This window comes from Anopheles coustani, chromosome 2 (assembly GCF_943734705.1).
Source record: "Anopheles coustani chromosome 2, idAnoCousDA_361_x.2, whole genome shotgun sequence".
NCBI lineage: Eukaryota > Metazoa > Arthropoda > Insecta > Diptera > Culicidae > Anopheles > Anopheles coustani.
Window position 1 is genome coordinate 73,446,440 of NC_071289.1, and position 24,185 is coordinate 73,470,624.

At 48.8% G+C, this 24,185-nt stretch overlaps 1 protein-coding gene across 3 annotated transcripts in view; it reads right to left on the reverse strand.

Annotated features, from left to right (window-relative positions):
* Nucleotides 1–22,024, reverse strand: part of LOC131266988 (RNA-binding protein Musashi homolog Rbp6) — a 253,858-nt gene extending 231,834 nt beyond the window's left edge. For all 3 annotated transcript variants that reach the window (XM_058269706.1, XM_058269705.1, XM_058269709.1), the window contains exons 1-2: nucleotides 21,740–22,024; nucleotides 19,933–20,580 (exon numbers count right to left, since the gene is read on the reverse strand). The gene's annotated coding sequence lies outside the window, so the exon portion shown is untranslated. The remainder of the gene's footprint in view (nucleotides 1–19,932; nucleotides 20,581–21,739) is intronic.
* Between the last annotated feature and the right edge of the window lie 2,161 nt (nucleotides 22,025–24,185).

Genomic DNA, 24,185 nt, shown 5'->3' on the forward strand with positions numbered 1-24,185 from the left:
CCCCCAAAACCACGTTCACCCGCTCACACTCACACACACCAAGAGCCATGAGCCACAGCGGAAAAACACAACACGAACTAAAGACCCAACGGGGCGAACCCGCATGGTCGCGCATACCCGAAGTGAATCTATAAATATTTATGGTATGCTGGGATTTATTTCTTATTACTTTCGGACTTTTCCCTCCTCTGCTCCTTCGACCTGCCCCTCCCACCCACCGGTCTGTCCTCTGACCAAACAAGTTTTAACCGCTGTCGGGGGAGGGAAAAGGTCCGGTGCCTGCCCCATCGCGCGTCGGATGCCGCCGACCTCCTTTTTTGCTTTTTGGGATTTTTTTCCATCCTACTCATCATGCGAATGGCGCGCGTCCACCAGAGGATGCCCCGGAGAACAATTTCCTATCTGCGGGGAGAGAGTCCACAAGCACAAGTTGGCGTGGGGCGTTCGGGCCGGGTTTCCGAGGTTTGAAAGTGAAAACTGTGAACTTTCTTGCCGCTTTGACGTACCGCGCGTCGATAAGCAATATCAATACCGTCGGCAAGGGCGACCATTGCGACATGCGGCTCAAAGAAATTCGATTCCTTTGGCTGGCTTCGTTGGCAGGCCAAAAAATCGAAAACATCCCCACCCATATTTCAACCTTCGATGAGCTGACCAGAAAAGGGAAAATGAGACCCGCAGGCCGACACACAGTGGAGAGAAATAAATTGAACGATTGGTTTCGGGGACTACATCGTCCTGCGGAGACGAACGGTGCCAGACATGGGGGGGAAGATTTAAAGGTGCCGCATTTTTTTACGTGCATCGAATTGTAATGTCCCTCGCTGAGGGCGAAGGCAGAGAATGCTCCGGCACACATCAGGGGCATCTTTTCCGGTCCCAACTGACCCACGGAACCCAGTCCGGTGTCCTTTTCGGATTTGTCTGCGCCGTTTCCTTCATCGAGATGAACTGGTTTCGGTTTCGTTTGCCTCGTGCCCTGCTGGAGGAGAGCTGTGTGCGGCGAGTTCTTAAGAAGTCTCGCGCCAGAAAGCAATCAAAGTACGAAGCAAGAGACGATGATGAAGTCTTTGATGCGCTTCGACAACATTTACACCCCGAGAATAAAAATAAAATACGCTACACGTCGCACGAGCGCCAGTTGGAGCGAGAAGGCGTTAGTAGAAGAAAGCAAACAACATCCTAACACTGGCGAATGAATTCTCCGCAGAATGCCGCTTCGCCGAACCATTTGCACCCCTCCCCACCGCCACCCGGACCACCTTCTTTGACCAGCGCGTCCCGTGTCAAAGACTTTGAGGGCACTTTTCGCTTCTTTTGAAGCGGTTCACAAAGCAATTTCCTTTCAAAATTACTTCATTATCACCCACGGCTGCGTGGAAGCGCGGCCCAAAACGCAGCCCCGCGCCCCACCCAAAGAAGGCCTTTCAACCGGAAGGAGCCGGAGAAAGACTCCCTGCGGACGCTTTTCCACCCGCATTTCCATGCCATTTCGCCCAACGCTCCAAGACGATGGAAAGGACCGAAAGGAATAAAAATAATCAAACAAAGGAAAAAAATCCTATACATAAACAAAGTTCTGCCACGAAGGAAAATACCCTCCCCCTCTCCCCCACCCCTCGGTTCGTCCGTTCACCGTACCAAGATAGTCCATCATATTTCGCGTGCCGTTCGGTGTGGGGTGGCGAATTTGGTGTGTTGAAGGAAAAGAAAATTCCACCCGAACGCATGGTGACGTGCCGGGTACAAGGACACCACGCGCTTGGAGATATTTTCCGTGGGCAAGCGTAGGGAAAAATAAGGTCGCTGAATATTCAGCAGGATATGCGATGGTTTATTGAACCACCAAGAGGCTTGAAAAATGTGGCTTGTAGGAAGAATACTTGTTCCATGGAAAGTGTACGGAAAATGGAAAGAAAAACATCAGCGTTGTATCACGACACATGCTAAATAGTATCGTTAATGTGGTGCTAAAAACACACACACAAAACATCAACAGCTTATGAACGAAAAACCCGCTAAAAGTTATCAAAATAATATTCTTTGTAACAAGTGGAGCCTTTATACAGTGTATCATAGAACTCTAATGAATATCCGTTTTATATCACGAATTCGTCACGCAACAGTTCCGACAGCGTTGGCTCGGTATAACAAAAGAAACGGCCACAATATCATTTCTTTGGTAAGGTAGAGTTCAGCCTAGTCTATCACGCCATAAAACAATCGACCAAAAATATACTAATTGGAGGTGTTTGCTACGAGTATTTCAATAATTTGTTGCGGATTGGTCCTGTCAGGAGTGTTTAGAGTGAAGTACATATTCAGATTTGAGATCTGACCTTTGATATAAACACACTTTTTGGTATTGTATAAGAAATACCTACTGCAAGGTTAAATTCAACAAAGAATTGTTTAAAAGATCACTTTGAGTTATAAATAACTGATTGCAAAAGCAATGAAATCCTACTGACTAAACCAATAAAGTAATACGCTTTTTTTGATGAAAAAATAAAGTAGTTAATGCTAGAGTAAAAACAGGTAATAGACAATATGTCAATAAGAGCTATAAACTCATTATAACATATTTATTCCGAATGAAAATTAATGTAAACGTGCGAGAAGAATAAAAAAACACGATAATTCCCTATGCTGTATTTCCTTGTGGGTTAAAAAATCGGTGTAAGTGAAGTTAAAAATAAAAACCTCAATCCGAATTAGCATAGCAATTAATACGCGCATGAGCTGTGGTTTTTCTGCACTACCGAGGATGAATTTATTTGCAAAAATATACCCACGACAATATACCGACAACAGCACTCAGAAAAACGGTCTCAACATTCACTCCAAAACCGTTCGAGAGTCTCGCCGAGAGTGCTTCACCGCGCGTCCCCACAGTCGTTACGGTGACACTGATAACGATAATGATTCTGGTCTGATTTTTAATGACCCACCGCCGGTCGCAAAACAGAAAAATCAAACCGGAACGATCCAGTCAGCCGCACAACAAACTTTCACACCGGGAAAATAAAAACCGTGGTCCGGTGGATGGCGAAAACTACGAGGAGAAAACAAGAAAACAAAACTGGCTGGCCTTGCCGCCTGGGCGCGGATGATGGAAGGCATAATTTCGCAACCCGGAAGCATAATGAACGACAATCGAACAGGGGAAAAGCATAATTCGACACGCGAACGTTGGAATGAAGAGGAGTAGAAAAAAAACGGAGAGTGAGGAAAAGGTGGAGGACATTTTCGGTGACGGGTCCTTGGTGCAGTAATTGGACTCAAAGGAAAATCACCGAGTGAAAAAGAATCGCTGTGGGGAAACATTTGAGCGAGACGGGTCTGGCAGACGCAAAATTTATCTCAAACAAACGAACCCGAGTTTTGATGCTTTCTGGTGGCGTCGAAACATTTGCTGATGCCAGTCTGGCAGGCTCGTGGGAGGGAGGGAAAGAATACGAGGCACAAAACAAATCTGTAGATCACACCGAGAATCAAGGGAAAGCGTGTCTACGGAATCAAAATAAAAACGCGGAAAATGAAGTGAAAGACACCCGCATCCAATCGGAATTTTTCTCTACGGCTTGGGGAGGAACGACTGTCTCGTTACTGCAGGGACAACGTCGTTTTTGCGTCGTTCCAAACACGCGTTCCGTGTGTGTGTGTGTAAGAGAGAGCTGTGCGCAACTTCACTCGTCTGGACCAGGTCCCCATTCCCATCGGCAACGGGCTGCCCGACTTGCATAAATGTATACGAAATTGCGAGAGCAGAACGTCATTTAATTGGAGCTCCCACATCGTCGGTGTGGCGCAGGTTTTTGGCACAGACATCTCCATAATTTGCAATTATTTACGAAGCGGCCACGAACACCCGCACAGTAGCGCCCCGATGCATGTGTGTGTGCGTGCAATCAGACTCCGGCAAGGATTCCGGGACGCACTAACACACCGTCCCGTCGGAAAAGCGCGCACGCTAACAATCCATCCTCGGCGTCCATCCTTCAGCTGCGAATCACTTTCAATGGCTTCGATGTTTGCGACCGTGGGGACGCAGGGTCGAGTCCGGGCTCGAAACACCTACGAATGCCAGTGAACCTGTGCCTGGACATTCCCGCTCGGAAGCAACTCGGACGCCGGCATACTTTATTAAACGCGGCCGGAAGCTGGAGCGAACCGGTACCGAACCTGTGGTGGACTGGGACCGGCACAGGCGGAAATGCAAACAGGAGCGAAAACAAAAGTCCCCCCCCCCCTTCTTCCCACAACCTCACCTCACGTTTCCTGCAAAACCTCGGCTGCTAAATCCAGACATCGTCGAGGATTGGACATTGGTTCGTACACCCAACCGACAGGCGTTCATCCTGGCTTGGCTCTTTATCCCGCGTACTTCTGTCCGCCAAATCCGGTGCATTCTCTTCCATACACCCAACCCCACCGGTGTCACCCATTCCCCAGGTCGGCAACAACATAACCACTGCGTAATTCGTGTCCACACTCTTTGCGGCTGGATTTGAATGTGGCGAGCGCCCATCGGCCTCATCATCATCATCATCATCGGCTGCATCATCATCAGCCGTCCTTAAGGGAGCTTATTTGCGACCGATTGGTGGACGGTGAAGCCCCCCTCCACCCACACTCCCGCGCCGGCATGGAAATGGTGGATAAAATATCCATCCCGTGGTTCGGTCGAGAGTCGAGGTGCTCGAAAGCACTCGGGAAATACGTCACCGAGAGCACCCGGTGCCGTGCGGCTCGAGGTCTGGTTTCATTCCGGATTCCATGGCATGTAACGATGGCCGGCATGGGTGCTTGCGAGTGCACGCGAGGACCACCTCTCCCAGTCGCTCGTTGTCGGTATCCCCATGTCGAAAGGATTATCGGCAGCTTAAAGCCATCGGTGGTGGCGTTGATTGGCAATTTTCGCATTCCTCTGCGCCTCGCCTATGCACACGTGTGTGCCTGTGTACTCCTGTATTTGTGTATGTGTGTGTATGTGTGTGTGTGTGTGTGTGTGAGGGAGATGTAATGCAGTAGCAATTTTCAATAGCCACAGTCCTGGAATTAGGAACATCAGCCGTCTAGTTACTGGTTGAAGCCATTTGGAGTTCGTACGGATGCCCGGGAGCACTCGTAGCACACATTGACGTAGGATAAGTATAGCGATACAGCATCGTATTTGAACAGATTTTACAAAGGAAGGACTCATCCAACTCGTATTATACTCGGATCTATTTCTGCTGAAAGTAAATTTAAGTAGGAACTTTTCAAACACAAGAAATATTGGTTTGCAACTCAACATAGAATCAAATATGGTAGACATACTTGATACTACTCTGCATAAAAATCTTTGCTGCAGGAAGTTGGTTTATGTGAGCATTGTAATACAAAATTAAATACAGTTCCTATGGCTTGCTCGGAGATATTTCGACATCCTTTCATTTCGAGCAATGAAATGTTTGTCGAAAATAAAATTTCTTTCAACATGAGAGGAAAATAAAAACGGCCATGTTTGCTCTTCCAGAGGAAGTTTGTCTGAGTTCCGTTCTTCATTTTAACGAGTCAGAAATTGAATATTTTGGTACAGTCTATCAAGCGATAAATCAATCTTCCTCGTTGGGGGAAAAAAAGCAATGCAGTCTCGGCGAAACGAAAATCGGATGCGAAACCCTACGCTGTCCTTTCAGCGATGGAAAAAGCACCTCCCCATGCCGAAGACATTCAAAGGCAGGCGGATCGGTATCGCCTGCCGCAAAACAAAGTCCTGATGGAGTCATCTCGAGAGCCCGCGTGGGGGGGGGGGGAGGAGGGGGGTGGAGGGATTGAGGAAAATAATAATAAAAAAAATCCTAGACTCCTATTCATAAGCGGGACGACTTTTGCCGGGGTTCCAGGATCATCGCCATCGAGCGTGATGTTGTGTGTTGTGTGTCGAGTAGCAAGATGGGACGCCGCACGCCACCCTCCCGTTCGCAATCTGTTGTCGTTCAAGGACGCTGGGCCCGGGGGGAGGGGCAACGTGGGGGCGACGATATACACTATACACTTTACCGGCGGCTTTGGTTTGCAAGATGGATTACCAGTCATGTGAGAATGGCATTTTGAAAAGTGTACTTCAACGCTCAACAACGGCCAACCGCGATGACGTCCTGCGGGGGGTTGAGGCAACCGGCTCGAGCTCGGCTTACACATATTGACTTTTCCACACACTCACTCACACTCGTGCACCGACATACCGATGCCCTTTGCCTGTGAATGCTTCCCATTTTTTCCCGGCCTCGAAAACCGAGACGAACAACTCTTATGTGTTTGTGTGTGTGTGTGCGGATGACGATGATGATGATGATGTAGGGCACCATCTCAACAGCGTGGATTACAAACAGGCGACCGGCAACCTCGTTTGGGGCGTTGCTGGTGCGAAGAAAAGATTGAGGAAAAAAGCACCTCGCGGAAGATTGCCACACCGACTTTAATGAAGAAATTGAGGCAAACGGAAAAGTCGCCCGCCCGCGGAAGGATGTTTTCTTTAAAGCCGAGAAAACCTTTCAACTTCGCCCGATGCCACGCCTTGGTGGGGAAAAGAAAATCAAAGACATTCGGGCGTGGGTCGACAGAAAGCCGCATGGCCAAAACCTTTGCGTGGCACCGGAGGCCTTTAACTTCACGCGTCGACTTTTCCGCCCCGGTTTTTCAACCGTTCACCCGCTTTTCATAGCGGGCGTGTTCGCTACTTGTTTGAAAAAATAAATTAAACTCTTCAATCATTTCAACGCACCACCGGCATCGGCTTGTGCGCGTTTTTCGCGATTATTTGAACGCCAGGGTGGGTTTTTCAAAGCACGGTTTTTTTCCCGAATTCGACCAAAAAAAAAACCCCACCAGGACCGGTTTTTCATCGAACTCCCAAAATTACGTATGGTTTGAAATGGGTTTCGTTCGAGCTGTACGTTCGGGAGGCAGTATTTTTGCCGATCCTTCGTCCACTTCAACGCTTCAAAACACATACAGCAATATTTTTCGTTTTTGTACCAACGGTTGGAGAGATTTTCCTCCCCCACGGCAAACACACGTTCCCTCCCATCAACTGAGGGTTTTTCATTCCCCAACGGTGTGCCACCGGTGTGGTGTGCTGATAGCGCGAAACAAACATCTCATTTAAATAACAAACAGCAACACAAGCACCTTGCAAACACACACACATACACACACACATTCACGCCTACCTACAGACAATCAAACAGAAGGGCTATCTAATCAGGCTGAGGAAATGTCGGTCGATTTTTTCGAGCCAATGTATTTTAGTCATCCCTTTTTTTAAACGCACCACGTTGTGTTTCTCTCTGCTACCGGGGTTTGCCGACGCATCATAATTTCTGCCCTCGTTGGAGTGTATTTGTCTATGTGTGTGTGTGTGCTAAATTTATCCCGGAGCAGACATTGCAGATTTTGTGTTTTCATGCTGCCCGACGTATTGAGGAACGGATTATATTTTTATTTCGTATTATATATGTTGTATCCGGCTTCTACAAACACTGCGGCATGATGAGTCGCGATAATGAATATAACCGCGATGAATAGCAGACGAAAAACAAATGCCCATCGATCGCGGCGTTGAGTTCTCGAGTGAGGCCCGTCCATTCCGTCCTCAATCACGCAGAATCAACACCCGAATCGCACACTCGCGTGGAATCTAAATCGTCGGCAATTTTTAACCAGCGAAAAACTTCTGTTCGATGTTGCAAAGGAAAAACACACAGCATAACAACGGCTCGGCAAGTAAGCGAGTGGGAAGAGAAATTTTGCAAAATTAAATTTAAAACAAATAGAAAAATTGGAAACCATCTATTTGCGCTCAACGAAGGGTGGGGGGTGGGGGCTGGGAAACGGAAGGTTCGTCGTTGGTTTTTCCTTACCCGAACGCTCACTGGGCTCTTTGCCGTCACGTGGCAAACACCCCCGAAACGCGGGGTCCAAAATTCTGCGTGCGCACTTCAGCGATCAGCTAGGGAAAATTGGTGCCGCACGAAACATTTCCACCCGATTTGCCACGTGGTCTGGTTCACTGGCGAGCCGAGGTGGAGACGAAGGCCGTATTTTCCACCGGTGCGCGGGTAGGGTGGGTGTCTGTTTTCTTGTTAGGAAAAACTCACTCACGAGCGCGTGGATGCGAGAGACGGAAAAACCTCGTGACGTTCAACACCCCCTCGCTTTTCCGGGGGCTTCCCTAGCTTTTTTTTACACCCTACCGTTCGGACGAAACCACCCCCGCCGAAAAACCGTTCATCCATTTCCATCCACTTGCGCGAACTTTCCCCCCGCTTTCCCGCCAGACCCAATTGGGCAAGCCTGGCGTGCATACAAACACATATACACACACGTTTTCCTCCTTCAATTCCATTGCCCAAAAACTCCACCGCCTGGGTTCTAATAATTTTCCGTTATCTGTCGGAACGATTTGCCACCATTGTGTGTACATAATCTATGCGCTCATGTGTGCGTTTTCCCTTCCCCCTCCTTCTTCCCACTTGGTAATGTATTCCGCCGGCCGAGAGACGAGAGTTTCCCAGGGTGCAACCCAGAACGAGGGCGCGAAAAGGCACTGGCCCGACGAGCAAGGGCATTTGTTTGGCTTCGCAACCACCCAACCCCCCCCTCCCCCCTCCCACCCACGTCCGTCTCTACATTCCCCTCGCATGCCTTCCTCTTGGGAGGTTGACTTGGGAATGTTAGCTCCACATGTGTAATATCTGTGTGTGATTTTTTTCCTTCCCCCCGGGTTGCTGGTTTTTCCGGCCTTATCGGTGAAGCTGGCAAACGGGGAAAAACGCAAAACTTTCCTCAACAAACCATCGTTACATGGGCGTGCACACAATGGCACACATTCCGTCCGATGTTCGTGTAACTTTGTTTCTTTCACAGTTGCGTTCCGAATTCGCCCGTTGTTTTTTTTTCGGTTTTGTTTTCTGCTAATGCTCTCTCCAGACGCTCGCTGCGCGCAAAACTCGCCCCAAAACTAATACATTCGTGTGCATGTATGTGTCGTTTTTTCCTTGTATTTTTTGCTTTTGCTGGGATAAGAAGCTCTCGTTAAGCGTTTTCACAGGGATAAAGGGCTTCGCCCGTCTTCCGACCGGTCCGCTGGTTGTTGTTGTTGAATTTTTCCTTCCTTCGCGTACGTGCCCATAGCTTTAAGGAAGGCTACCAGGGTGTACGGACTTTCACTTTCCCGGCGGCAGGCGCTTAAGTCGCTCTAGGCTCGGCGCTCGGGGTTTTTGCCTTCCCATTACACGTCCGCATGTATATGGGCACGTCCTTCGGCGCACCAGCGGGAAAACAACGATAGTGGCACGAGATTCCGACTCGTCCGTCCACGTCCGGCACGTGGTAACGATTCATGGAAACCGGGAACCAACAGAACGGGCCCCGAAAAGTCGTGGCCAGACGAAAAAAAAACCTCCTACAAAAAGGGAAAAATTCATCCACCGATCCGGCACCACACGCGTGAAGACGTGAGGGAGCCTGAGACGGAAAAGCGGCCACAAATCGCTTACACCAAACAAAACTCGTTCGCCCAGCACTTTCCCCGGGTGGCCGGGCGAAAGGACACGATGCCATTTCGGGGGCGAACCAAACTCCGGAAACTCTTACTGGTGCATGTGTACGCCCGCGGCACACTCACATACACACACAAACGTCCACACAAACGCACTCGCGTCTATAAATACTTCGCAAACGGCATAACTACTCTTCACCTAAGTGTCTAGTGTTGGGGGGAGGGGCTTTTCCGGGGTGTCGAGTTTCGTGGAAGACGAACTAAAGGCCAGCAAAATGCTTCCAAGTCGGCTCAAATGGATTTCGGTCCCAGGGAAGGGCGGTTGAAACACACACACGCCCCGAAGGCAAACACGCACGGGAGCAAAGTGACTCAGAGCGTTTTCTGCTTCATCCACTCTCGGACGGTTCGCGCCAAGTGCAGGAAAAACCACGAATCCCAGTGGGAGGGGGAAAACAAAAAAGATCCTCTTCCGTACGTAACCGTAAAGCATGGCTTTAACCGTGCTTCGGATTTTCGCCAAATACGCCGCCGAAAGGGCTGCATCTTTCTTTTTGATTTCTCTCTCTCTCGGTGGGTGGACAGTTTCCCGAACGGGGAAAAAAATGTTAGCGAGGGAGAGACGAATATGAGGCAATAATTTAGCAAATGTAATTGCTTTTGTTGCTTGTCTTGAGCTCGAAATAGTTCATTTTTACTTTCTTGTGTTACACGGACATGTTTCGGTTTAGAGTTTTCTTTTAAGCTCTGCCTGCCGTTTGCATTTGTTTTGAATCGAAAAAAGGGTAAATTATTGAACAATTTTCTAATAATTTGTCTCACAATGATTTTTATTCCCATCGCACGGTGTATATGAAAAAATGGTAAGACTTCTCTTGCAACAATTAATTACTATTTTGTTAATTAATAAGTAATCCTTTGAATTGTTTAATGCGTTTTGTATTAATGTTTCTCTCGAGTATCACATATTATTATAAAATGACATCAGGAAGTTAGGTAAAGTGCTAAATTACTTTCTGATTTTTAAATAAAAAAAATATTTCGTATTTACGATAATACTATCATCTTTAAAAATAGATACTCAATGATTAAGAAGTAAACAAAATAAAATTTAATGTTCGCTTCTTTCATTTTGAATATTCATGCGAATTCTTGTCTTCTTAGCATCATTAAAGCGATCCCCCTTCCCAGCATTTTTGTGCGACGGTAGGTAAGAATTCGTGTTTGAAAAACTCCAGTAACTCCCGCTCGTTCCTCGTTGCAAAGAGCTTTAATATCGATTACAAATGTAACACTTTGTAGCAAACCCATTTAGAGCGCCGAGCAGGGACATTAGGTGTGTATTCTGCTCCTCGGGGGTTTTTCCCGTTGCGGGCCGAAACAAATGAGGCATCCTTTTGGGGTGATTTACATTTTTCCCCTACCACCGCACGAAAAGATTGCACTCGCCCGAAAAGCCTCCGAAAATCGTTTTTTCACCGACTCGTGTCGTTAAACGGCCATTTTTCGCCCCCTTTTTACGAACCCGGAAGCGCCCCGCTCATCGGGAAAGATGGCCAAGTTTCCCTAACCGTGTGGTAAAAATGCCTCTGTCAGGGTGGGAGGATGGAAAGAAAAACACGGTCACGGCCTGGCTTAAGGGTTCGGTACGGTGTGCTAAACAGTTAATTACTACCCTGCAGCGTCGCTGGATTCCAGTTTCAGCCGCCGTTCACCGGCCCGGAGGATGCCATCGTCGTCCGCTGACGGGTATTATCGGGCGGGAATAAATCCACCCACAAACTCGTTGCGAAACGTTGGAAGAGGCTCTCAGCAGCTTGCAGCAAACCTCACTCTATCACCTCGAACGCTCGGACGCTCGAGTTCCGTTGCCGGAGTTGTTCAACGCTAAGCCGTTTCCCGATCCGGGGGGAGGGATCCGTTCCGAACCGAACCGGGTGGCCCGGACGGGCAAACAGTTTTTATTCACACCGTCCGGGATGTCCGTCCGGGCAGCTCTAAATTTCCCCTGACAGAGGGCCCTGCATAAATAGAGCTACCTTTTTCGCAAAAGAGACACGCAGGAGAAAAAATATCGGAATATATTCGTGCGGATACTCTCCGACCAGGTGGCCATCGCGCGGAAAAACGTTATGGTCGCGCACGGCCGCGGACAAATGGACGCGATGGAAAAATCGTACCTTGCCGTGGAGCAAACAACACCCACAAGCTCAGGTACCTCATGGTCCAAAAACCCTGCCGAATGTGTCGGAAAACTGGGCGCGCAAAAACGAACCCTCGAGGACCGAGGGCGGCGTAACGATGATGTCCAGGATAACGACACGCCTGAATGGATATCGATTTGAAACGTTCCCGGTGGAAGGATTCCGTGTGCCTCGCGAAGCCAGGATACATTCGAATGGCCCGGTGTCGCCGACAGGGAAAGGTTTTAATCTAAACTATCGGCGAACTAGCGTTGGGGATTGGAAAAAAGAGGATGTGCAGCCATCGACCTCATCTCGTGGGACTACAACTTTTTTCCCTCCACCCTCTTGTGTGTGTGTAAAGGGGCTGATGTATGGGACGAGTTTGTGTTCCAATACGCGGGGCCTATGTTTGCTCGTGCAGCTTCGAAAGGTGGTACCTGATGTTCGATCCCATCGGAGCAAGCCGTCACCGGCTATCGTCCGGACCGGGGGTTTCCGAATGAATCGCGCCATTTAAACGATCCTCTCGCCTAGAACAGGCACACGGGATTTCGTGCACGTTTCGCACGTTTGGAACCACACGCGTACCGGTATGTTGACGCACGCAAGTAGAAACGTAGCACGATTAGCGTGATAAGGCGCGAACAAATATTGTTCCAGCACGCCGTTCTATTCGGGGCACTCGGGCCTATTTTTTCCAACCCGATTCACCCATCTTGAGCTGAGAGAGAGAGAGAGAGCAAGAACATGGTGCCATCATCTAAGCAAACAACCCGTCGCATCCCCATTTAAACCATCCTCCTCTTGCTCGCACAAAGTGATACAAAACAGAATTTTTCCCGAATGGAAATCCGTATGACAAAGATATTACCTCGAACCTTCTTCTTCGGGGCGAAAAACGGATGACAGAAGCTCATTTATCCGACCGGCTTTTCCCCTCCTTCACACCGTGACCGTGCAGTGTAATTCCATTTAATTAGCTCATCAAAAGTGTCGCCTCAGCCAAACGCAAAGGGGTTTGGCCGGCGTTTTTCCACCAGGCCCCCCGGGGGAAATTCGCTACCCGATTTCTTTTAGTTCCTCGTCCACCGCTCGTTCGCTTATCATTTGATGAGATTTGAATACCCCGTTCGAGCGCGGACGATTATTAAAAAGGCAAGCAAAAGGGGGGAGGGAAACATCGAAATGCAAACAAAATGAAGCACCGCAAAATGGACCGGTTTCGGGGGAAAACGGGCCGATTTTCAGCATCGAACAACGCATTCGCGGTCGGTTGTTGCATTTAAATTATTTGAAAAGGAAGGTTTGCTTTTTTAAAGAAAAGGATTGTGCCAGCGAACGTAGGCCGGGAAGTAAAAACCCTTTTTATGCCCTCTTCGTACATGGTTACGGGGGAGGGGGAAGAAAAAACCGGAACGGAGGAAAATTATGGCTTAAAAATTAAGTCCGATCCACTTGAATTGTTCTTGTTTTTCTGTGGAAAAAGATTTCTTCAGCTGCCCGCACTGAGAAGAGTCCTGATGAGTGCGGGAAAGCAAAAAGGAAGGCGAACTCGAGGATCGAGAAGCCGTACACGGGGAGGTCGGACCAGTGAGGTCAAGATCGGAAGGACCGCCGGATTTTCCGGCTAAACGCCTTGAAAGGTTCGTTAGTGATGTTTTTTCTTTCTTTCTTTCTTTCCTCCCGATGCCCATTCGTTCGGTTCCGGGCCGAAGAAGAAGGATTTCCATTCCGCCAGGGCTGGAGAACAAAAGAAATAAATGAAAGTGAGGTGGACCGGTGGCGAAGAAGTTTTCCTTCCTGCGCACTCAGCATCGCCGACTTTTCTTCATTCAACATATTTAAGAACCTTCGCCAGCCGCGTTTCCCGGGATTGAAAACGACCTTCCTGCCGGTGTCCTTTCGCCGACCCCCGGGGCTTTGCCATTCGCTAGCGCATTCGGTGTAGCACACGGAAAATGTCTTTCGTGTCGGGCGGAGTGACGGAAGGAAATTCGTTTTCCACCGCTTGGCAACACCTTTCCGTGCTCGACGGGCGCGCTCCAAATAGTGCAGGAAAGTGGAAGGTTCGGGTACGGGTTCGGTGAAAAGTTTGCCCGAGCCCCGTCAAATTCCGGGCGAAAACCCGGGGAAAACTCTCCCTAAAACCCGCGCGGTCGCGGGCGCGCCCGGCGTTTTGGGTAACTTTTATTAGGAGTGAAAATTAAAATCGTTCTTTAATATAGTCCATGTAAAGTTGTTCGGGCCGTTTGTTTTATGCACGCCGGTGTGTTCATTTTTTATGAGGGAAATTAGACCGGCCCCGGGTTGCTCCTTCCGCTCCTGCCCTAGGCCACATTGTTTACCCGCGCCCGTCTTTCCCGAGCACCCCCTTCCCAAGCCATCACGATTCGCGGTATAAGTGAAGTGCTCCCAGGAGGGAAAAAGGGACCTGAGAGGAAAAGTTCTGTCCGATTCTCGTCCCCCCTGACAGACGAAAGGAGAGGAAAGGCAAGGGCGGGGCTGAAATAAGCCCTGTCCGGCATTTGCACAGACGATTGCTGTCGGTCGTTGGTTTTAATTATCCTTCCTGGAGAGGTTTTTGTGAGGGAATGTTTTTTTTTTTGCGGTGAAACGCAAACATTGTCGAGTTTGGTTTTTTTGTTGTTTTCCACTAAAATTTCCCCGTGTGTGTGTGTGTATGTGTGTGTGTGTGTGTGTGTGTGTGTGTGTGTGTGTGTGTGTGTGTGTGAGTGTGCGCTCGCGTCTGACATCCGAGATTTACGGAATTCACCGCTCAAACCAGCCTGGCGGTGCAAATAAATTCAATGCAAACGAAGGCAAAAGGAAAATCAGCGAACAGATTGGAAACGGCGCTAAATGAACGAAGTTTTCACTGCAGGGTGTGAGATTATTCGTGTTGCTTTTTTTGTTGTATTTTGCATTTTCTAGCCAAGCCTAGCTACCTATTTCCGATGTACACTGGTGTTTATTCGTCACTTGGAAAAAAAGCATCCTGACAGTGAAATGCAAAAGTTTTGTTTCCAAATTTTCTTCCGCAAACAGTAAAGAACAATTCTGGTAGAGGGTTTTTTGGAACATCATGTTTTTTCAACAGTTAATCACCTAGATTATTATTAGGCGACAGATTGGCAGTCCCATTACTTGTTTAGCTTTAGTTTTAATGCACCCTTTGTTTGTTGCTTTAAATGAACTTTACTATGAACCAAACTTTAAAAGAGCTTATCTTTAACTGAAGCAGGTCGAACGTAATTTTCATCATCTAAAACACCTTCCAGAAACTTCTCTCGCTCTGGTGCGAACTCCGTTCGGAACCGAACTCTGCGAGGGTAGCTTTATGGGATGAAATCGAATTTATTCATCCCTTTTTTGCCCCCATTACAACCCAAACCATCGCCGCCAGCGTCGACGTCATTTCGAACGCCAGCGTCAAACCAGTGACATCAGACCGGTAGATTAATTATTCACGTTACTTGAAACCGTCGATTTCCTTCCATTTTCCCAGCTGACCTACATTCCCCTCCCGTGGTGATTAACGGCCATGGAAACCGGGGTCAGGGCCTGAACGGGCCGCTCCTTGTGCCAGCAGCTCTTTATGCACCGACGGCGGCCGGTCGGATCGACTTACGATGGTGGAATTTGCGAAATTGAAACATCCAGGAAACTCGGCTGCCAAACGCACAGCACCACCATAACGTCGACCTCCGACCGTATCGATTGAATGGTTCGCCTTTTGCGACGATGTTTTACAGCGGCTCCTAAGGCGGACGTTCGGTTGGATCAATCGACGTCGCCAGACGCTCGAGGATCGATTTCGCCACCGATATTGATAAAGTTTTCTTTCCCCGTTGGGTGAGGGTTTTCGCAGGAAAACTATAAACTGAACGGTACCACACATACATACAGAGTTGCGAATGGAAAAACGCGACGGAAGTTGATCGCCTGCCACGCTGACATTGGCATTAATGTCCCGTCGATGAAATTGTGTCAGCCCAACTTCCTCGCGGAAGTGCAGTGGTTCCAAACCGGGCCTGCGTTTTCTTTGCGTAGAAATTTGGTTACGTCCAGAATGACACACCAAGCACGTGTTTGACCGTACCTATATAATCTCAACCGAGAATGAAAAATTTAAAAATGAACCCATTTCAAAGATAAAATATTTGACCCTGTGACTGGCTTCCATGAAAAAATGTCCTCAAGAACTAACGGTCCGTTCTTTTGAGCATGTTGGCTTTATCCCCACTGTTTCCCGGATCAACAGTGGAAATCCGGGCAGATTAAAAATCCATTTCCGGAGCGGATGGTGAAAAACAAAAGGCAAACCACGCACCGGTAGGTCAAAAACCTTTGGCTCGGAAGTAAGTCCAGAGTAACGGAAGGGTTTTCTGAAGACCATCGTTCGTGCGTACTAAGCAAAGCAAAGAACAAATAAACGAAACTCCCTCTGAAACACATTGAAGTCATCCTTATACTAGGGTTCCCGCCTTGTAAAGTGATTTCTGTCATAGTAAGTAGGAAGAGTGTGCATGTAAACAAACTCGAAGGAAAAAATCTCCCAGTTTCTACCTCCGTGCAAAGGGGTTGAAATTCATTCAAGATTCTAGAGCACTTTTGGTGAATCGTTGAACAACTGCTGTAGGTTAAACTTTCCCCAATGGAAACGAGTACCATCGGAAGGAAATGGACATCACCATACTCAAATCGATCGACTACAAAACAAGCACCAAATCCCAAACACAGAAACGTGCTGGCTCAATTCTCCCATTTGCCCGAAACGGAATATTTCGAACGAGCCAACCGAGCGCCAAGCGAATCGAGTGAAAAGAGTGGCGGTCTCTCAAACTGCTGGATGCTGGATTTCCCTCTCGAGAGGCAAAAGTGGATCCGAAAATCGACGACGACGACGACAGCATTGCCTCGACAGCAATGGACCACCAAGAGATGGCGAAGGCCGCCACTTAGGTGGTTGGCGAAAAATTGGTATCGCTCTCAGACACTCGGACCCCCCCGTCGTGGAAAATCGAAGGCACGAAGTTTGTTTATCACATTCGCCAAACGGAATTGTTATGCCCCCGAACGAGTGGCAGAGTGGACCGAAAAAAAGTTGTCCTAAGAGAAGGCGGTGCTTCTCGTTTGTTACAAATTTGTTGTTTTTACACGCGAGTTACAGTGGGAAAATTTGACTCCATTGCAACGGGTTTGGATGAAGAGTAAAAGAAAAGAATTGAAGAAACATCTGGAAATGGAAATGGCAACCATGTTTCGTGCGACACAAATGAATCGTCTTTTGGGGGGTTTCCTTTTTTAAACCTACATTCCAATCCGATGCGTCAGCGAAACTCCTGTTTTGGGCCACTGACCAGGAGGAGGTGGAAAAGCACTATTTTCCCTAACCGAAGCTCCACTTCCGAGGCGGAATTCCTTCGCCAGACGGATTGCGATCGGTGGATCGGGTGTTGGAGTTAGTGGCGTGACGTTGTGTAATGTATCCTCGCCGTGTTCCGGTCCGAACCGAACCGGGCGCGGGGGAAGGTGCTCACGTGATGGGCAACCGGGAATTCGCCGGTGTGCCGAAACATTATCGACCCGACGTTACAACGGCTTGTTTGGCTTTGGATAACAGAGGAGGACGAAGTACCCCACCAGGTGAACCGCTCGGGAAACACTAGTCCATCGAATGGATTCCCTCGTTTTTCCACCTTTCCTCGGCGTCGGCAGGGAACGCCCGGGCGGGGGAAAAAATGGGACAGACGAAAGGTCACTTCCGGATTGTTTGCATCGTGGGTGTTTTTCGGTTAAGTTTTTCGATTTTTGTTCTACCACTCGTCGTCCCGGTGTTTGTTTGTTTAGCAAGATCCGTTCGGTACCGCTGGAGCTGGGGGGGGGGGGGGGGGGGGGGGTCTATTTTCCCTTTCACGCTTTCCCCCAGTGAGTTTTCCGCTTTGATATATTGCAATGGATGTCCCGTGCGGGCGGTGGATGTTTTATTCTTCGCACTGCTTTGCTTCCCTGTGCATTTTTCCCCGAATGTGTCGAGACAAACGATATCAATCGGCGAGAGTGTGTGTGTGTGATCCAAAGGATCCGACAAGATCCGGTCGGGTTCGGCAAGTGACCGTAATTTATTCTCGAACAGCCATTGTTTATCCCTTCACTGGCACAGGGTCAGCGAACTTTTCCCTCCCGTCTTGGTGGAAGGTGAAGAAAAATCACTTGCGCAAAACTAATGGCACTAAGGGGAGAAGAAGAAAAAAAAACCTTCGTCCCTTAGATGTAAGGGGGGAAATCCACACGCAGTCACTTCTGGAGGTTAGAAACTTTGCTTTCCCATTGTTCTTGGGAGCGTTTGCTAAACCCGTCGCGCCGGACCCGGAAGCGGAGGGAGTTTTGGCTTTTGGGATTTATTTTTGGTGCCCTTGAATTTCGAGTTCCCCACCGCCGGGGAAAAAGAACCTTCGCACACATCGATTGCCCCTCCCCGGGCAAACGGAGGAGGCAGCCGGTTGGAAAAATCAATCGACCCACTGGTTGGCTCGCTGGTAGAACGCTATCACGTCGGTGAAGGAGCGACTCTGCTTATGCTTATGGATTCCCCTCCGGTCAAGTGACACGGTCCGTCGTTGCGTTCCGGCAGTCAAGGAAAAGTTATGACGCTATTCTCGACATCGACGACGACGACGACGACGACGACGTTGACTTTGTGAACCGTACCATCTTCCTACGAGTCTTCGTCCGGTAGGAGGAGGATGAAATGAGGCGCATCACCGGAGAGACACAGCAAACTACCCCGAGTTGCAGAAACTACGGCGGCCTCTTTAATGTTGCGAAAGAAAGAATCACTTTTTGACTCATTGTACCGACATTCCACCAAACAATTCGCGTGCCCTCGCGATTGGACGGATTTTTCCTACACATTTTACGTCAATCGATGGGTTTGTTTTTCTCGGCACCCCCCGAAAATATTGGGTGAGGAAAAACATTTGTGGGCGAGTGCCCGGGGAAAACTGTCCACCAGCAAGCAAGCCGCAGCGCGAGCGGGAATAAAGAAATATTTTTTAACGACCATTTGGCCCATAAAGTTTCCTCTCTGATTTTTTTCTTCCGTTCTCCAGCCCGCCCGCCGGTGTGATGTATTTGTGCACTTTTTCGTCTGCATGCCGAGTGGAATGTGAAGTAAGTTTGCGGATTTTTCATGCCGGAAAAAAGGGACACCGTCATGGCAAAAGCTTTCGGGTGGCCCAATATTGCGCTCCACCGTTTTAAAGCAGCTGAGCTTTCAAAGTAACCGCGTTTGGGTGCTGCAGAAAAATGACATGCCGCAAAGTAGAAAATAAAAAAAAAACAGGAAAAACCAACCCAAAACGCTCGGGTGGAAAAATACGCCAGCACATACACACACACTTAGACGGAAAATACAAGGGTGCCATCGTTGGTGGAATAAAAATTTGTAAAAATCGGGTATGATGAAAAGTTGAATCCGGCCGGCAAATGGTGAGGACGTGTGTCCGGGGTGCCCGTGGGGTGTGGAAACTCCTCCACATTGTCATCTCTGCCTGGTGGGCGGAAGCAGGGGGGGAACTGCTTCTGCTTCATCGCGTCACACACTCCAACAGTCGCACGGACGGACACAAATGCGCGGCACGAGACACACTTCTACACTCCCTCGTGTTGCCAACGGATACGTAAGAAAGCAAGAGCGACGGGGGAAAAAAACGCTCCGGAGGAAAATCCGGCGAATCTTCAGTCAGCCGCTGGGAAACGGAACGGGAAATGTCACCGTCATTCCGTGCGATTTTTTTCCCTTTCTTTCGATATTTTTTAACGTTATTTATCTTTCCTTTTTCCAGCCAACGGTGTCCCACTGGGCGCAAAGGAAAACCCGTATGGCTTCATTGCGTAGGAAAAAACTAAACGAGTCCTTTTTCTCCATTCTTTAAGTTGGTGTATTTTTTAGCCTTCCATCGAAAGTTCGTCGCTTGAAGAATATCCTCACGCACTCCTTGCAAGGTCGCACATGTTTTCTCGCGCTAGGTCCAGCGTTATGCCATTTTTAAGGATTCATTTAGTGGAAAACTCATTGGTTGACCTTTTAATTTACCAAGTTATCAAGAAAAGTACGTCAAACACCACAAAACATCAAACGGACAATAAGTTTGCACTTGCACGGTATTAAATGGGCATTCGGTAGGAACTTACAATGACTTTTTTCGTAAGGAAGTAGTTTACAGGAGCCGCTATTTCCTTAATTGTGGACGGGAAAATTTTGAGGCCGTTAGCGTCGTACAGGAGTGTCCTCAAATATTTTCCTCAGCCTGCTCCGGAATCCGTTTGGGATGGTGCCTGGTTGCCGTTCGCTTTCTCTGACGAACCGGCGTAGAACAAAACCGAGCGCGGGCAAAGGGCACACCTTTTTTCTTTGCTTTCTTTTTTCTCTTCTTTTTGCCTTTTCTTCCGGAACGGGGCGGTCTGCTTTCTGCGCCTCAACGAACGGCTCGCCGAGTCGGGATTTCTTTCTTACTTTCGCCTCGAACAACTACGCGCTTTACTAACTTCACTTGCGGAACGCACTACGCGGAACGGATCGCGGAGTATTTTTGCACCAAATAAACTTTGAACAACTTTAACTGGAATTTTCGCCGCTCGCCTTTGATTATTTGCTAAGTGATTGAGGAGAATTGCACACTTTCTTGGCGACTTTCTTTTCCACAAAAGGACTACTTTCGGGTTTCCTTTTTTCTTTCTTCGCACGCGAGCGCTCTCTCTCTCTTCCTTTCTCGCTCTCGCTTTTTTTCGCTTAGTTTTCCTTTGATTTAGAAAGTTGCCGTCGACTACTTTGGCTCGTTACTGTGAAACGTGAATTAAAACATTTTACTTATTTTGGAACGTTACTTTATTTTCCTTTATTTCCTCTCGTTCGAACGAAACTCACACAGGCACGCCCTCTCGCCTTCCCCGTCCATTCATCAACCATTCTCTCTCTTTCACTCTCACTGCGAGGAAAATCAAAGGAAAATAAAGCCCGACATGCGAAAAGGGAGGAAAACACACATATTAATGTTTGTTTTTGATCTCTTGCCAAAAAAGCAATTTCTAAGCAAACGAAAACATTCCCAAAATTCGGGCGCTTCACGAAGGACGCTTTGGAAGGAATCAAAAACTGCTCCACAAGGAATCACACACTTCTTCTTCCGCCTGCCACTAGTGTTACGTTTGTTCACGCGAGAATCGCACAAGTTTGGGAAATAACTAAACAAGTTTAAATTGCAAAACCGGAAGCGTGGGTCAGTTCGAATACGCAGTACGGTAGGAAATTGTTCTGCCCATAGTTTTCCAGCGATTGTTCCTGCCCTAAATGGGCTGTAATTTCCCACAGTCTTCCAAAACCGTGCTCGCCAGAAGTATTCGCAATACTCCAGTTCTCTCGGCTCGTTGGATCGCAGCGCTTGAGATGCCGCACTCGCACAAAAAAGCGAATCGCTGCGGTGTGGCTTTAATGTGGCGGAGACTTCAATTCCTGGGCTGTCTAAAACGTGAGCTGCGCGTTGTTGCCAAACGCGATTTTCCGTACGTGGAGTCGTACTCTTTAAAAAGTTAATGCCCGACACGCAGTAGCTTCCTTAACGTCCGTCATCGTGTCGTTTCTTCTGAAGAGAACCATTTTCAAAAGAGTTTTCATGCAATCTGAAGTTGTATACTGTTTTGAGTAATTTAGAAGCAAGTTCACATTTTTTCTATAAAGAGTAATGAATGATACTCTAATGACGAAAGAGAAAAGAAGTCCCATGGTTAATCTGATACGGTATTTGATGCTGTTTTTCGAGGTTCTTTAATTTTCCCCCATCTGCGAGATGTAAATGTTTATCGCAGCTGAAAATCCTGTCAACGGGAGTGGCCCACAAGATGGATTGTCACTGTTTTCGGAGGCTTAGGATGTATAAGGTCCCACTGCGATGGTGCGGAGACTGCCAACTTTTCACTCTACGATTTCAACCGCTATACTAACCACTGAGGGAACTACTACTCGTGCCTGGCGACGACGATTAACACGGTTAACAAACGAAACACTACGGTAAACAATTACGCGCCCGCGAATCACGAAACAGCAAACGTCGGTGTCGACGCCACAACTTTGGGAACAACTTCTGCCACAACGTTTGGGGAGACTTTGGTCAACCGGCACCGGGCTCGAACCGCGAACGGGATCGACGTGGAATCGAGTCGCCAACAGTGGGACTCAGAGGTCCGGCTTTGGATCGTGCGTGCGTGCGTGCAAACGGGGCCTGCCCTCTGCGCTCTGGGGGAGGCGTACTCGTTGACACGGGGTAACTACCGCGATATATGAACACACGGACACGGCGTGGATGTTTGGCGTGGTGTGCCGGGACAGACACCTGGAGTGCGACCGACCGAACGAGCGGATGTACGTACGAACGCGGACGTATGCGTGTAAATGTGTGTATGTATGCGCGGTTTGTGTGTTGTGGAGAAAAACAACAAACAACGGGACGGTTAATCGACGTAAACTCGACTAGCGCTAAACAGCGAATGAGGAGGATACGATGAATACTAACTGTTCCGGGCAGGGCCCACCACAATATAAGGTGCAACAAAGTGGGGTACGAAGTCCAAAAACCAAACACTCAAACGCACGCCACGAGTCGGCCAGGACGTTCGACGAGCGAGCGCCAGGACGATGGAACGATTTTCCCTCCAGTTTTCCCACCCCCCTCCCCCACAGAGCCGATGTTCCTCCCTTTCGTCCGGCGAACGGTTCGTGCGCTCGTGGCGGCCCGCAAAAGCCCGAACCCGGGGCGAACGATCCCGAACAGGGACACTTGAAGTGCACTGCACCCTGGCCCCGCGCACCACCCCCCAGCGTGCCGTGTCTATCCATTTTCCCGAACCCGAAAACCCGAAGCCTCGACTCGGGGAGGTCCCCGACGGTTCGGAGCGGTTCTGCGCGCCCGTTTGCGCTTTTCCTTTCGAAATTTTCACTCCCTTGGTCCCATTCCGCATCCGGGGCCGCCGTTCGCCGTTCGGGAAAATCCTTCACCGACCGACCGCCCGGTCGAGGGTGGTGTAGTAGTGGTGTCGGTGGCACCGACACACGGTGGTCGTGGTGTGAAAGAGACTTTCGAAATTCGAACAACATTTCCCTTCCTATTTCGAAAACCGGACCCACCCACATCATCTCACCCTTGGTGGTGAGTTTTCCCTCGACGACGACGAAGACGAAATTCACCACGGCTCGCAATTTGAACCCCGATTGGTCTCTTGCGCGCGAACGGGACGGCTAGTGGACTCGAAGCGCGGCTCGGATTCGGCCTGGGAAGGCGCAATACACACCACGCACTCGGGATTTGGCCGCGGACCGGTGCGGCGATGGTCCAAACAGATGAGAGGCCGCCATGGATTCGCCAACAGCTTGCCAGCAAGCGCTGCTCTCGAGAGGAATATGGGCATGGGCACTATTGACCGCCGTGTCTGAGATTTGTTGCATACTGCCTGCAGGTGCGTGCGTGCGTTGTTTGTTTGCCACCCTTGGTTAACTTTTCTTTTCGGTGAAAATGGTAGCAAAGAAAAAAAGGCAACTGTGGCTTTGCAAGGAAAGAAAATTGTGCATTTTATTTCCAAAAGTTGAATTACTCGGTAGAGTAGAGGGAATTTTCCGACACTGCCGTTGATCAAAAGTACCACAATCACAGCTATTACGACAGAAAATATCCTTCACTCTCACCCCACCACTTCAACTGCCCCCTCCTGGAAAAAGGGAAAATTTGCCCCACCACCAATACAGACGGCAGCACGCACGCAAATTTTCCCCTCCGGACGACTGGCATGCCGACAGTAAATCTCACACCGTTAACAGCACACTCCCCCGGCTTTCCCTCAGCTTGATTTTGTTTTTCCCTCCAGTCCGATCGTCCATAGGGGTTTCCCTCTATAGTTTAGGCAGTAACCCCGAACCCCCGGTTGGAGGAAGGGTACGACGAAACGGCTGGAATCAGTATCAAGATTTTATGCGTTTTCTATCGAACTCGTGGGCAGATGTGTTCGTACGCTCGGTGACGGAAAAACTGCGTGGACTTTACCACACCCGCACAAACACTTTCGGTTGTTTCGGGCATCAAGGCAGGGCACGTTTTGTGGATCCATCGGATTGGTAAAGTTATTTGGAAAAATTCCAAGAACATGAAGCTATTAGTCCCGGATGTCAAAGTTGAGTGAAGTCGTCATCCTTACTGAACACTCGTAGAAGCATCGGAAAATGGTCCGGGTTTGGTGAAAACATGTAATAAAGCTGGCCCGATTTGAACCAACCTCAACACGTCCCGTGGATTCGATGGAATGTAAAAACAGCACTCGAGTTGATTCATCAGTCAGCAGTCCCGAAGGGTTGGAGTAAGGAACCGGGAACGCGTGCGACACTGTTGGATCCTTACACAAAC